Source organism: Anolis carolinensis, chromosome 2, assembly GCF_035594765.1.
Source record: "Anolis carolinensis isolate JA03-04 chromosome 2, rAnoCar3.1.pri, whole genome shotgun sequence".
In the NCBI taxonomy this organism is placed as follows: Eukaryota; Metazoa; Chordata; class Lepidosauria; order Squamata; family Dactyloidae; genus Anolis; species Anolis carolinensis.
Genome location: NC_085842.1, coordinates 300,697,652 through 300,712,047, shown reverse-complemented (window position 1 = coordinate 300,712,047; position 14,396 = coordinate 300,697,652). Strand labels below are relative to the sequence as shown.

General features: G+C 39.6%; 1 protein-coding gene across 7 annotated transcripts in view; it reads left to right on the top strand.

The window, feature by feature from the left end:
- Nucleotides 1-14,396, top strand: part of nim1k (NIM1 serine/threonine protein kinase) — a 39,608-nt gene that overhangs the window by 7,277 nt on the left and 17,935 nt on the right. For 2 of the 7 annotated variants that reach the window (XM_062972433.1, XM_062972434.1), the window contains exon 2: nucleotides 4,084-4,223. The exons of 1 other annotated variant lie outside the window; for it this stretch is intronic. The gene's annotated coding sequence lies outside the window, so the exon portion shown is untranslated. Of the gene's footprint in view, nucleotides 1-1,402; nucleotides 2,469-4,083; nucleotides 4,224-7,138; nucleotides 7,284-13,418; nucleotides 13,610-13,637; nucleotides 13,764-14,396 lie in introns of those variants that run through there. 4 more of the 7 variants (XM_062972435.1, XM_008102830.3, XM_003216198.4 and 1 more) reach the window with 4 other exon arrangements.

Here is a 14,396-nt window from a genome sequence, read left to right as displayed (position 1 = left end):
AATGGGAAGAATCAAGCGAGTGGCTAGAAGTCCTGCTAGAGCCCACCTTCTTTTCTTTTTCTTTCACAGGGAGCATTCAGCAATTGCATACAAATGATTGATTTCTTTATTATGCTCCTCCCGCCTCCTCCCCCTTTCCCTAAGAGAACTCCTAGCTCTGTATACCAAGTAGCCCACCATTCAGGATTGTGGCTGAATTGACCAGCCCTGCTTCGCTTTGGAGAGATGTAACAAAACAAGCCGCTATTCAGTGTGCTGCTTTTAACATGCACATCTGTTCACAGCTGGAAGTGTGAAGGAGGGCATATTTCACTGGTCATGGTTCTTTTAAGTGCTGGCTTCCCAAGTGCTGGCTTTTCCATTGTTAAGTGTTAAGGATGATCCATCTATGGGTTTCAAGAATTAATAGGAAATAGGAATGAAGTTTTCTTTTCCACCCTAGGCCAGTATGTAGACCACACTTTTGGCTTTGGTGCAAAGGAGCCTATAACCTTGCATAGCTTCCAAAATTAGACTGAATCTGGTGCTCTTGGGATATTTAGGAGTCACCCTCTCTTACCTATTTTGTTCCTCCTCATAAACTGTTCAGTTGGCCAAATTGAGTTCCTAGTCCATGGTCACTGTGGTTTCATTGCCCAGTGCAAACTAGAACGTGAATCCCCCTAGACCCAGTTCAGCACTCTAACCATTCTGTCATAACATGTAAAGCTACAGAATAGGGTTTTGCTTGCTTCCTTGCTTTCTAGGTGTGTCACTGGCTGGCACCACTTTTTGTACACACTGCTCGTTCATTTTAGATACAGCTTAGAGTACTGATTTCATAAAATATGGAAGCCTCCTTTCATCACTGGCTCTAGTTTTCTTTATTGGAGGATTTCCTAAGGCACATGTATCTATGTTGTAGTTTATGAAACGTCACACTCAAACTATACTCCCTGAAACTTTTTGTTGTCAATTTCAACTTATGTCAAACTACAGGAGAGCCTTCCTAGGAAGATTTGTTCAAAGGCAGTTTGGCCTTGCATTCCTCTGAAGCTAAAGGCCTCAAAACACAGCTGCCGAAAAAGACTCACCTCACTTCGATTGCCGCAGGGCATGGGCAAGCCACCTCCCCTCACTTTACATTGTCTGGTTCCTGCAACTATTGATCCCACGGGAGGAAGCATGGTGCATGCGTGGAGTGCGTGGCTTCCCCCCCCCCCCCCATTAAAGTAAATGGCAACACAGGAAGTTTCCTGCATTGTTGCGGCGGCGCACTGTTTCTGCCCTCCTTCACCCATGGAGCCGGCACGACATTGTCTGATGGGAGCTCTATGGGTTACTAGGGCTAGATCGGCACATGCCACGTGACAAAGTTGTAAGAGAGCATGACTTTCCAGTCAATTTCCAGAATTCAAACTGTAGTCTAACACTCAAACTACTGCACCATGCTGGCTCTCATAAATACTGCAAATACACACATTTCCCACATAAACACTGATTAGATGGATGGCAGATGCAGAAACAGCAGTTTAGGAGCCTATGGAAACAAGAAGAAACAAAGTCAATGAATTTTCTCCTAGTTTTCCAAGAAAAGAACTAACTACTGCAGAGGAAGGACTCATACGGCTTCTCAATGTCATCCAACAATAACTCAAACTATCTCTTACCTCTGGCTGTGAGGGCCAGGCTGCTGGGACTTGTCATCTTACATTTGAAGGGTGCATGATTGACATAGTTAGGCTGGACTTTTATGCAGACATAACCTCTCACTTTCATTTCATTTATCCAGGTATACATTCTCTGCGATCAACGCTAACCTAAAGAAAATGTTGGCCATGTAGATTCATGTGATCATTCTGGATTATTTTATGTAAATTCCAAAATAGTTCCTTCTCCCTAAGAACTTTGAGGAATTTACTATGGTGATACAGACTAATGCCAGAACTCATGCTAAAAATTTTTAAAAAACCTGTTAAAGATGCCACAATCCCCTTTTTTCTCGCTCACTTTCTCCCTTTTATGGTGAAGGAGACTAACAAGGCAACTCTGATGAATAACCTCTGTCTGGAAAGTTCAAGTCAGATTAGAGGTTCATTTCACATTAGGAATATAAGGGAGAGCTTCAGCTGTCTCTGTGTAAATTGACTTGGTTTGAAGTTTAGTCCCAGGGGATTTAAATGCAAAGTGGATCTAATGCCTTCTTAAAAGTCGCTAGTTGGACACAAATGACTTGTCTGATTACAATCTGGATGAAAAAGATAACCAAAGCCCGTTTCACAAGCCTCTCTCTCCCAGTTAGTCGCAAAGATATTTCAGGGCTGCTTTGTATAGCAATACAGACTAATGCCTATTCTCTTGCCAAAATAGTTTGAATTTTGAACTGTGACTCACTCTAGAGGTCAAGGTTTGAATCCCCACTTGGGCATGGAAACCCACCAGATGACCTTCGACAAATCACATTATCTCATCTTCAAAGACAAACCAAGGTATGCCTCCTCTGAACAAAACTTGTCACGAAAAGCCCATGGCCAAAAGTTGGAAATATAACTTCTAATTTACTGTATTTGCAATAAAACACTGTGTCAATAGGGCCAAGTCAGTTTTATTCTTTCACATGGACTTTGTTAAAAATTATTATTGTTGTTGTATTAAATTGCTTGTTATACATGTAAACCAGCACTTTAATACAACAACAATAATAATTTTTTCTTAATTTGCCTTTTTATCATTCTGCATCATATTCAATTAGACAAGGCGGTCCCATTCTGATTTGGGAGGTAGAATGGAATAGATGTTCCCCTTTTAAAGTTAATTGCTTCAGGTTCCCTTATTTGGAATTCCAAAATCCAGAATACTCCAAAATTGTCCACATCATGGTTTGAGATAGTAATACTTTACGTATACACAAAACTTTATTTCATGTACAAAATTATTTTAAAATATTGTACCTTCAGGTTCTGTGTTTAAGATGTATAAAAAGGTAAAGGTAAAGGTTTTCCCCTGACATTAAGTCCAGTCATGTCTGACTCTGGGGGGTTGGTGCTCATCTCCATTTCTAAGCTGAAGAGCCGGCGTTGTCTGTAGACACCTCCAAGGTCATGTGGCCAGCATGACTGCATGGAGCGCCGTTACCTTCCCACCGGAGCGGTACCTATTGATCTACTCACATTTGCATGTTTTCGAACTGCTAGGTTGGCAGAAGCTGGAGCTAACAGCGGGCGCTCACCCCACTCCTGGGATTTGAACCTGGGACCATTCGGTCTGCAAGTTCAGCAGCTCAGTGCTTTAACACACTTTGCCACCGGGACTCCTCATAAGATGTATATGAAACATAAATTAATTTCAGGTTTAGATGCAGAGATGTCTCATTATGTATATATATTTAAATAAAGGTGTTGGTGAAAAATAAGAATTCATGTTGATCTGTTTTAGGGAGCCTGATCAGCTCCATCTTGACAATGGCTGTTGTCTTCCCATGGCTTGTATTGTTTGTTGAGCTTTATTATTTGCGTTATGGTAGAAATGTTATAACTGCAGTATTATGTGCCCAGGGGGGCTATAATTTCAATCCTACACAAGTATTCCAAAATCTGAAAAAAGAATCCAAAATCAAAATCACTCACAGTCCCAAGCATTTTATAGACTCAGTTTGTAAATGGCAAAACTGGTATTTTATCTAGTTTGCTGCTCATTATTGTTCCCTTCTGCCCTGCGTTTGCACTTGACGTGGAAGCCACATTCGGTGAGAATGATGCTGCACTGACTCTCTCCTCATCCATCTTGTGCTTTGGTATAAAGAGCCAGGATTGGCCGGCTTCCCAGGGGCAGATTACATCTGTTCTTTTGTGGGTTTGGCCTCCAGTGACCTAGACCTTGATGGGCTCCTGAAAGCTTGTTCAGCAGTATAATGAAAGTGATGACTTGCCTAACAGCTTGAAACTAGCCTTATGCGTCGCAGGAAGATTCAAGGACACAGTAATTCATGAATATGTAAAAGCTGCATTCCACACGCCACCCTGTCAAAACAAATTTGAACTATCCTATTAAATAGAATTTCCCATCCTTTTGTTTTTATTTTTCTGTGGTTGTTCTTTTAAACAGGAGTCTTGAACACTGCAATCTCCAAGCTTGGAAAAGGGAAAATATGTCTGAGAAAAGCTAGAGAACGGAAGTTATGGATGGGACACTAGAAATCTTGCATCATGGTCCAACTCTTTTAAAGTGTAGCACTCTTCTTCAAGGTGAATTAAATTCTTCTTACTTAACATGTGTTGTAACTTAGCATGATTTGTAATTTCTTATTCAGATTGTTTCTTTTCTTTGTTTCACGTACTTATACTCTCTTCCTCATACTTTTTAAATTTACATTTATTATATGTGCTAAAAAGGTAAAGGTAAAGGTTTCCAATTGACATTAAGTCTAGTCAAGTCCGACTCTGGGAGGTGGTACTCATCACCATTTCTAAGCCGAAGAGCCAGCGTTGTCTGTAGACGTCTCCTAGGTCATGTGGCTGGCATGACTGCATGGACTTTTCTTACCTTCCCGCCAAAACAGTACCTATTGATCTACTTACATTTGCATGTTTTCGGACTGATAGGTTGGCAGGAGCTGGGGCTAACAATGGGAGCTCCGCGAATTTGAACCACCGACCTTTTGGTCAGCAAGTTCTTCAGCTTAGTGGTTTAACCCGCTGCACCATTGTGGCCCCTATTATATGTGCTACATTTCCCAATTTTCATCCCTTGAGGCAGTATGTGTATTCCCCTGCCCAGTTTTAATTTAACAACCCTGGGAGAGAGGTATCATTGTCTACCTTAACCATCAATGTTATTTTAATGGCTATGAGTGAGGAAGCGGTTCATAAATGCAAACAAATGTTGTATTTACAACATATCATTTTCCTGGCTCTTAATTCTTAAATACAGTAGAGTCTCACTTATCCAACCTTCGCTTAGCCAATGTTCTGTATTATCCAATGCAATCTGCCTTTTAGTAATCAATGTTTTTGTAATAAATGTTGCGATGTTTTGGTGCTAAATTCGTAAATACAGGAATTACTACATAATATTACCTTGTATTGAACTGCTTTTTCTGTCAATTTGTTGTAAAACATGGCATTTTGGTACTTAATTTGTAAAATTATAATGTAATTTTATGTTTAATAGGCTTTTCCTTAATCCCTCCTTATTATCCAACATTTTTGCTTATCCAACATTCTGCCGGCCCGTTTATGTTGGATAAGCGAGACTCTACTGTATATGTTTTTTCTTAGGACCTTATTCCATTTGGGATAGAAAGCTGAGGGAATCATTTTCTAACCACAGTATTCCATTCCTTTCTATTTTTTAAAAAATGGATAATATATTCACCCCATCGTACGTGAGGTATTTTGTCCTTTTCAACAGAAATCCTCTGCATTCTGAGCTATCACAGTATTCCCTGCCCATTTCGTGTGTGTCAATTGCGGAAGTCATTATATTATCATTATTGTTTTAATTACATTTGCCAGATGTTTGATATGTACACTTAGATAACCAATTTCAAAATTAAAGCTGAATTATATCTTTATATAAATTTTTCCAGGACCCTGAAGAAGACCATCTCTGGTATTTCTAAGTATTTGTAATATAAAATGGAAAAACTCAAAAGTATGTTGAAACTGGGAAATCCCAAGTCTTTAAAAAGGAGAAAATGTAGCTACAATGAACTGGTAATATATCAAGATTGTACAATTCCTGTAGTATAAATTATTTTTAAAATTACCATAAGGGTTTCATTCAAGAAGATTAATGGCAAGAAAAGAATCATTTTAAGACCGCCCACAGGAATGCCCACTCTATTACGCCACTAAAATGATCTAAAACAAGGGAATCTGACAGTTCCCATTCCATGTTAAAATAATTGCTGTTATCCATTTCTGCATGAATCGGGATCTCTGATGGCTCCCCAACTCCAAAAACCTCCGTTTGTTCACACTTTAAAACATTTTAAAAACAAATTAAATTGGAGAAATGCTGTAAGCCTTGCGTCATTTGATGGGCTCTGTCTTAAAAATGTTTTTAAAGTGTGTAGAATTGGTAAGAAACCTGAGTCTGATAAGGTCTTTAGAAAAAGCTCCTAATTCAGGAAACAATGACATGGATTCCAGCAGATACTGCTAGATGTCACACTTTATGTCATAGGTCAGTGATGGCCAACCTATGACACGCGTGTCAGCACTGACATGCCTAGCTATTTTTGCTGACATGCTGCCGCATGCAGATTGATTGGATGACTAATGCCTTTTGTGGCCAAATTTGGTGTGATTTGGTCCAGTGGTTTTGTTGTTTACTCTATGGGAATTATGCACATTACATACATACATATATATATATATATATATATATACACACACACACACACACACACACACACATACACATACATATATATATATATAATATCATTCTATTATTATTGTAGTATATTATTATATTATTACTATTATATTATTATTATATTATTCATTATTCATGACTACATTGAAACTATAATAGAGAGAAATCAGCGTGGAAACTGCAAGAGGCACCATAGATTGTTGTACATGGAAATAATGGTAGTAAATAGTTTTTGATTTATTAAATACAGTTATATATTACAATTATATATTTTTGTTATTTAAACTATATATATTGTGAAATTATGGTTTTTTCCCTCAAAGTGACACACCACCCAAGTCATGCAAGGATCTTTGGTGAATTTTGACACACCAAGTGCAAAAGGTTGCCCATCATTGACATAGTGGTGAGAAATGCTGGATATTGTAGACTAATAATATTTGGAAGTCACCACAATTTTCGCCTCTGCCCTAAGTATCTAAAACCCTGGACTTGTGCTTAGCTAAATCCAGCCCTGGCCCTGACTCAGTCTAACAGTGGAGGCCATTGCACAGTTGTCACTTGTGGCTGGGAGGTATGAGGCACAGCATTAAGCAAATCCAGGATGGGATTAGTCAGTGAATGAAATACCAAAAGCACTGTATTAACATAGATGTAAAAATAGCTTTGGCTATTTCAGAATTATGGCCATGCAGTATTAACTTTCAGACCCCACTTGCTCTTTAGAAAACGCATTGTCACTCCCACAATTTCCATTCAAGCTCGACTTTTGCAGCGGCAGCATCTAGTTGGCATTTTGAAGGCAAAAGAACCAGGTTCATTATTGCAAAGGTTTTTTTTCCCCCTGTACAAATTTTTTTTAGCTTGGATCACAGAGGTTTATGGGGAATGCTGCATTTGGGATGCTGCTTGCTTAACATTGGGTAAGTTAGACAAAGAGATGGGATCATAAACTGTGATGATGTGAGTTTGGAAGAATTCGAAGGGATGTGAAGCCAGTGTTCTGGCCCGTCTTTGTTTTGTATCTGATTGCAAGACTTTGGGGTCTTCTTCTCTCCCCCCCCCCCCCCCCCCATGTTTGGCAAGGGAATATTTTAGTTTTTAAAATAGACTTTGTGTGTGCGTGTGTGTGTTCATAATGTGTGCTGTTTTATGGTCATTGGAATGTTAATGAAATAATGTTTGTGTGTCCTTTTCAACTGCATGCATTCTTCCTGTTTGGACTTCAGCAAGATACACACGAATTTGTATATATTTTTCCCTACAAAGTGTATCTCGGAGGCTCACTAATATTCATTTACTACAGGCGAGAGTGATCGTTATCTCCCAGTATAATAGTTTGTGAAATTTATATGGTGTCTGAGGAACAGTAAACCCAGGACAAGGGTTTTCCAGGCCCATTGCAGTGGATGTGCAGTGAATGGAAAAGATAAAAGCCAAATTACTGTTGAACTAAAAGCATGCAGATGGTGGCTCTATTTCTTTGGCATCAGCAGATGTTACTCTGTCTGTGATTTGGCAGTGGATATTCACCGAAAGAACCAAAGAGAGCACCCAAGACAGGATTGATTCCTCATTGTTCCTTCTTTGTGTCTTCCTTGGTGGGCAAAGCCTCATTGTGGGTGGGGAGGGTGTTGAAGCCAGTTTTTCTCCTTTCAAGTCAATGAAGCCTGGAAGCAGCTGAGTGGAGGGTGACATTTAAGAAGACTGACCTCTGCTGAAATTCTTCTCTGTGTGTCTTATTTGAAAGATCTTGCCAGGAATCCAAAGCAGCCCATTCCCTTCCCTCAACTCATATCTACAATATATCTCTACTGATATATATGTAACTGTTGCTCAGAATAACTTCCCCTCTCCCCCCCCCCCCCCAGATCCAGAAATATCAGTGATCAGAGCTTGGAAAAGTGAATTTGCTGGACAACACTCCATCATGCACAAGTTGTCATTCGATGAGTAAGTTTTCCAAGCTCTGCCTATGGATGTCACTGTGCTTAGTTTATTTATTTATTTATTTACAACATTTATATTCCGCCCTTCTCACCCCGAAGGGGACTCAGGGCGGATCACATTACACATATAGGCAAACATTCAATGCCTTTAACATAGAACAAAGGCAAACAAACATAGGCTCCGAGTGGCCTCAAACTCATGACCTCCTGGTCAGAGTGATTCATTGCAGTTAATTGCAGCTGGCTTGCTCTCCCGCCTGCTAAACTAATCTCTTGGCCTGGTCTACAACATTTGTCATACCAGTATATAGCATATACCATTATTTCCTAGCCATTAGAAGCCTTTCCAACATACAATATGAAGTTATTCATCTGCATTCACCATGGAATTAGTTTTGCTTTGTTTTTTAATGGAAAGAATGAATCTTTCTCGAATACTAGATTTAGGGCAGTGTTATTCCCAGTCAGCATTGTGTATTAAATCTTGGATTCCTTCAATTTTTTTCCTAAGGGGAAATTTCACTTCTGTTTTCATAGCCTGAAGGTATTTGATGGCATCTGATCTTGGAAGCTAAGCAGAGTTTTCCCTGGGTAGTACTTGGATGAAAGGCTGCAGTAGGCTATATTTCAGAGGGCTGAAATTGGCAAAGTCCTTGAAGAATTCTTTGCCTAAGTAAACCTTACGAAAGTTATGGGGTCACCATAAGTCAATAGGTAATTTGAAGGCACATACACACACAACATTGATTCGAATAGCACAAAAACTTAGTTTGCATAAGAGAATAAACCAGGATTCCCAGGGAAGCTTGGCTTGTTTCTCACAAGCACTGAACATGTTTAGGAAACTGGCTTGTGATTTCTATGTGTGCCCCATCCACCTCTTGTCTGATGAACTAACTGTATTTTATGAAAGCAGAATTTGATTTCTCACCATTTGAGGAGGTTGCCGGGGCCAGTGAGGCCAAATAATATCCATCCTATTTCATGAAGATTACTTTGAAAAGTAATATCAAAAGACTAAAGGAAACCTAAAAGAGGAGATGATAACAGTGTTGTCAGTTTCCATTTTAGTAGTAGCGACATTGATCTGGAAGCATGGTATGATTTTCAAAGAACTGGGAGAAACCAGTGTGATAGAACAAAGCTAGCAAGGGGATGAGGAATAGCCATGGCAACTTTATATGCTAAGTAGGCTGCACCTGTTTGTCTTTTATCATGCAAAGAGGACGTGATAAAATATTTAAACAAAAAGAGGTTGTGATCTTCTGTACTTTATGACTCACAGGTTTTGATAATGAAGTTGAATATGTCTTCTGAAAACTATTTCAGAATATTAAGCATTAGGTAAAGGTAAAGGTTTTCCCCTGACAGTAAGTCTAGTCGTGTCTGACTTTGGGGGTTGGTGCTCATCTCCATTTCTAAGCCAAAGAGCCAGCATTGTCCGTAGACACCTCCAAGGTCATGTGGCCAGCGTGACTGCATGGAGCACCCTTACCTTCCCGCCAGAGTGGTACCTATTGATCTACTCAAAAAATGTTACTAGTGACAGATCCCTATACACAGGCTCTCCAAATATCTAACCCCCTGGAATCCAACCACTTACCCTGCCTTGTGTTCCCCGAATTATTCTCTTTTTGGATTGGGTTACTGGGCCCCAGGGTGGCTCCTCAGAGGTGGATTTAGGACAGTGTCGTCATCACCTCCAAAACTTAGAGAGAAAGGGGGTGGGAAGGTACCCTTGAACTTCATATCTCTGGAAAGATGAAACTGAATGCCAATAATCATGGTCTCACATTGAAATAAACAAACACTGTTGCATCTCCTTGAGTTAAAAGCAGTGAAAGCTGGGATTACTGCAGCAGGCTGCTTAAAAACCAGTCTTGCCAACTAACTGCATTCAGAGATTAGAAGGCTGTCAAAGACATATCACTGGAGATTCAGTAATAGCTTTGTGAGGTCAAAGAAAGTATATTACTTACTGCGGGCTGTTTTCCTTCCACAGATGTTTTCACAGATGGATTTAGAAATGAATGACATACAATTTTTTTTTCAGAATAGCTGCCTAGCTATATGTCGTGATGAGTGAGCTCCTTTAATAATAAATATATTATTTCCTACCATTCAGGTCCCAATAGGATTTGAATGTCTTTCTCAGAACAATCTCCCAACCTTGGCTGACATCCACCAATGAGTCCTCTCAATCTGATATCTTCATTTCCCTCTTAATGTTTTTCTGGAAGAAAGTCTTTATCACCCAAACCTGCTAGAGCAGTGGATCACAACCTGGGGTCCCCAAATGTTTTTGGCCTATAACTCCCAGAAATCCCAGCCAGTTTTCCAGCTGTTTGGATTTTTGGGAGTTGAAGGCCAAAACCATCTGGGGATCCCAGGTTGAGAACCACTGTGCTAGAATATGGCTGGAATGATTTTCTGGATACCTGATGTCAAAATATAGGGATCGGTATTAACCACGAGGAGCCTCCGGTGGCTCAGTGTGTTAAAGCACTGAGCTGCTGAACTTGCAGACCGAAAGGTCCCAGGTTCAAATCCGGGGAGTGGAGTGAGCGCCCGCTGTTAGCTCCAGCTTCTACCAACCTAGCAGTTCGAAAACATGCAAATGTGAGTAGATAAATAGGTACCACTCCGGCGGGAAAGTAACGGTGTTCCATGCAGTCATGCCGGCCACATGACCTTGGAGGTGTCTATGGACAACGCCGGCTCTTCAGCTTAGAAATGGAGATGAGCACCAACCCCCAGAGTCGGGCACGACTGGACTTAATGTCAGGGGAAACCTTTACCTTTACCTGTTAACCATGAAAGATCTTGCAATGTATCCTTTGTGGATACAGGAGTTGCACTGTGCTCATTTCTAATAGGGGAATTTCACAAGGTGATGGACACTTCAAATTGACAAGGGCACTAGCATCATTCACATGGGGACAACTACAGCTAAAATTACATTATTGGACTACTATTTCCAGAAAATGCCTGGCCGGTAGGTCCAGTGGCCATGATAGCTCATATAGGGCCCTTCCACACTGCCCTTTATCCCAGGATCTGATCCCAGAGTATCTGCTTTAAAATGGAATATATGAATCCCCACTGCCAGAAACTGGAATATATAAATCCCTACTGGGATTAGATCCTGGGATAAAAGGGCAGTGTGGAAGAGCCCATAGTTTGCTAAAAAGTAACTCTTAGTCACACACTCTTAGCCTCAGAAAACCCATGATCGGTCACTTAGGGTCGACATAAGTTGGAAATGAGTTGAAGGCACACACTGGGCACACTGTGGTGTTTATCTGAAGCGAACTTCCAACAGCATGCACCCACATCAGAAGGAAAAATTCGAGCTGCAAGTGCAAATGCCAATGCCAATTAGGTTGCTCCCCACCCAGAAGAAAACCAGTCTTTCCTAACAGCCTGCTTTACTAATTTAATACACATAGCTTTTAGTCATTCTCTTGTTTAGGGTTTTTTGTCTTGTTGGCCTTTTAGACAGACGGGTGGGGTAAAATGTGGAAAATGTAGGAAGTAAACATACATAATTCATCTAATGGATTTATATTTTGTAACTTCAGCAAGTTTGATGGGTCAGCAGCCAAATGGAACAAAAAGTCTAAGAACTGACACATGGACTGACCAATTTGTTGTCCAGCTGATACTTTTGATGATTCACAAAAAATACTGATTTTCTGTTATACAGTAGAGTCTCGCTTATCCAAGCCTCGCTTATCCAAGCTTCTGCATTATTCAAGCCATTTTTGTAGTCAATGTTTTCAATATATCATGATATTTTGGTGCAAAATTCGTAAATACAGTAATTACAACATAACATTACTGCGCATTGAACTACTTTTTCTGTCAAATTTGTTGTATAACATGATGTTTTGGTGCTTAATTTGTAAAATCATAACCTAATTTGATGTTTAATAGGCTTTTCCTTAATCCCTCCTTATTATCCAAGATATTCACTTATCCAAGCTTCTGCTGGCCCGTTTAGCTTGGATAAGTGAGACTCTACTGTATATACAAAAAAGGTGAGAACTGCAGTCGTAGGTTAGGCATATACAGGAATGCAAGCTGACCACTTCTATAGAAGTTGTGTCCTTTTACATGTAAAGTGATGGCATTATATAAATAAATTATAATACAATGAACCCTTCATTCCAGGATTCCCCATGGATACCAAATACCCATGCTCAAATCCCATTGTATTCAATGATATAGTAAACTTGCATCACTTATATAAAATGATAATTGTAAAATTTCTTTTTGGGATTTTAAAAAAACATATCTTTGGATTTTTAGAAAAAATGTATTAAAAACATATGCAGAATCCGTGGATACAGAACCCCACCTATAATAGTAATAATTAGCAGCTGTAAAATGCACATTCATTTCTAGATAGAGCTGTAATGCCTTCTCATCATTGAATAATCAATGGTGACTATTTTTCTTTCCAGCCTTAGAATATAAACCTTGTTTTTTGCCATGGTAAAGGGGTGCAGCCTCTAACCGCTGTCTGATATCTTAGCAAAATAATTAGAGTGATAAGAAACATCATAATGTTATGGGCTAGAACAAAGTGCAATATAACCTGATGTGATGCCACAAGAATTTGAATGTATATTATTGTTGTTTGAAATTGTTTATTTGTTGATGTTTTATACTTATTATTGGTGTATTTGGATTGTTGTTTACATGATTTTAATATGTTGTGAGCCGCTTTGGGTCCCGTGAGGGAGAAAAGCGGGATATAAATAAAGATTTGTTGTTGTTGTTGTTGTTGTTGTTAGCAAAAGCAGTGGACTAGGCAATGGGGAATATGGGACACTGGAGATCCTGTCAGACTACAACCCCCATGATTCTTGCCACTAACTAGGAAGTCTAGAGCTAACAACATGAGGAGGAGGTCTGTGTCTTCCCCATTGGTGCATGGAGAACTGTGGCTGAACTTCCAGTCCTGCAACATGACTTATAATTTTATAACTGCTGTTGTCGTAAACTGATGCACAGCCTTTTGTTCAAAGCATATGTTCTGATTATGTAACAACGTGGAATGAATGCTCCGCTACCCATGATGCGTATTTATTACAATTGAAGCTGGCATGTGCAGTGGGATTAACGTCAGCAGTGAAACAGAAATGCAAAAATAGCTTCTGAATAATAAATGTGCCAGAAGGGTGGAACTGTCTCCTTCTCTGCTATATCCATCTGCTGCTGTTGTCCTAAGCTGCACTGGACTTAAGCTGGTCTGTTATTTATATCCTCTGTACTGCATATATAGAAAGACCGTGGTGAGTGTTCACTTTTGCTTTGTCACAAAGCTTAGGATCCTGAAGCTTTTAAACTCTTCACAGTGAGGCTGTACGTTTAAAACCAATGTTAAAAAACCACTCAGACTGGGGATGCCATCTAGCTGACGTCGTAATGCTAGTTGTGGGGAGTCAGGTGAGATGACTGATGAAGCCTCTTCTATTTATCTGTCTTTGTGCAATTCTGGGGGAATGTCATTTTTTCCCTTTGTGGACTATTGGATTTTCTGTCTAAGTTTCTTGAGGTTTTCCGTCTTGAAAATTGTGCCAAGTTTTAAGAGAATGTACAGCTGGGCCTCCACATTTGCAGATTTCACTTTTGATAATTTGATTATTCACGGATGTGATCACTATGGGGCTCTCTATGAATCTCCGGGTCTTCCAGTATGACTTTGTGAGATAGGACACATGTCCAATAATAATTTTAGCATTTTTCTGCATGAAACAAAGTTTGTGTATACTGAATCATCAGAAGGAGAAGGTGTCCTTATCTTAGCCACCAATGCGGACCGTTTTAAAATTCTGAAATATTTCAGATTGTGGAATTCTGAATGAGGGATGCTCAAGCTGTAGCGGCAAAAGATATGAATTATGTCAGAGAATATACAGACTGGAAGGAAAGGCATTTTATGGAGATAGAGATATGGAAAAACTTTACTTGGCAGGCAAATTTTGGAATCTGGAATACTGAGAAAATTTAATAGATGTAATTAAAAGACATGTGCTTTACCCATATGCATCCCTATGTCTTGCAGATAAATCATTGGGC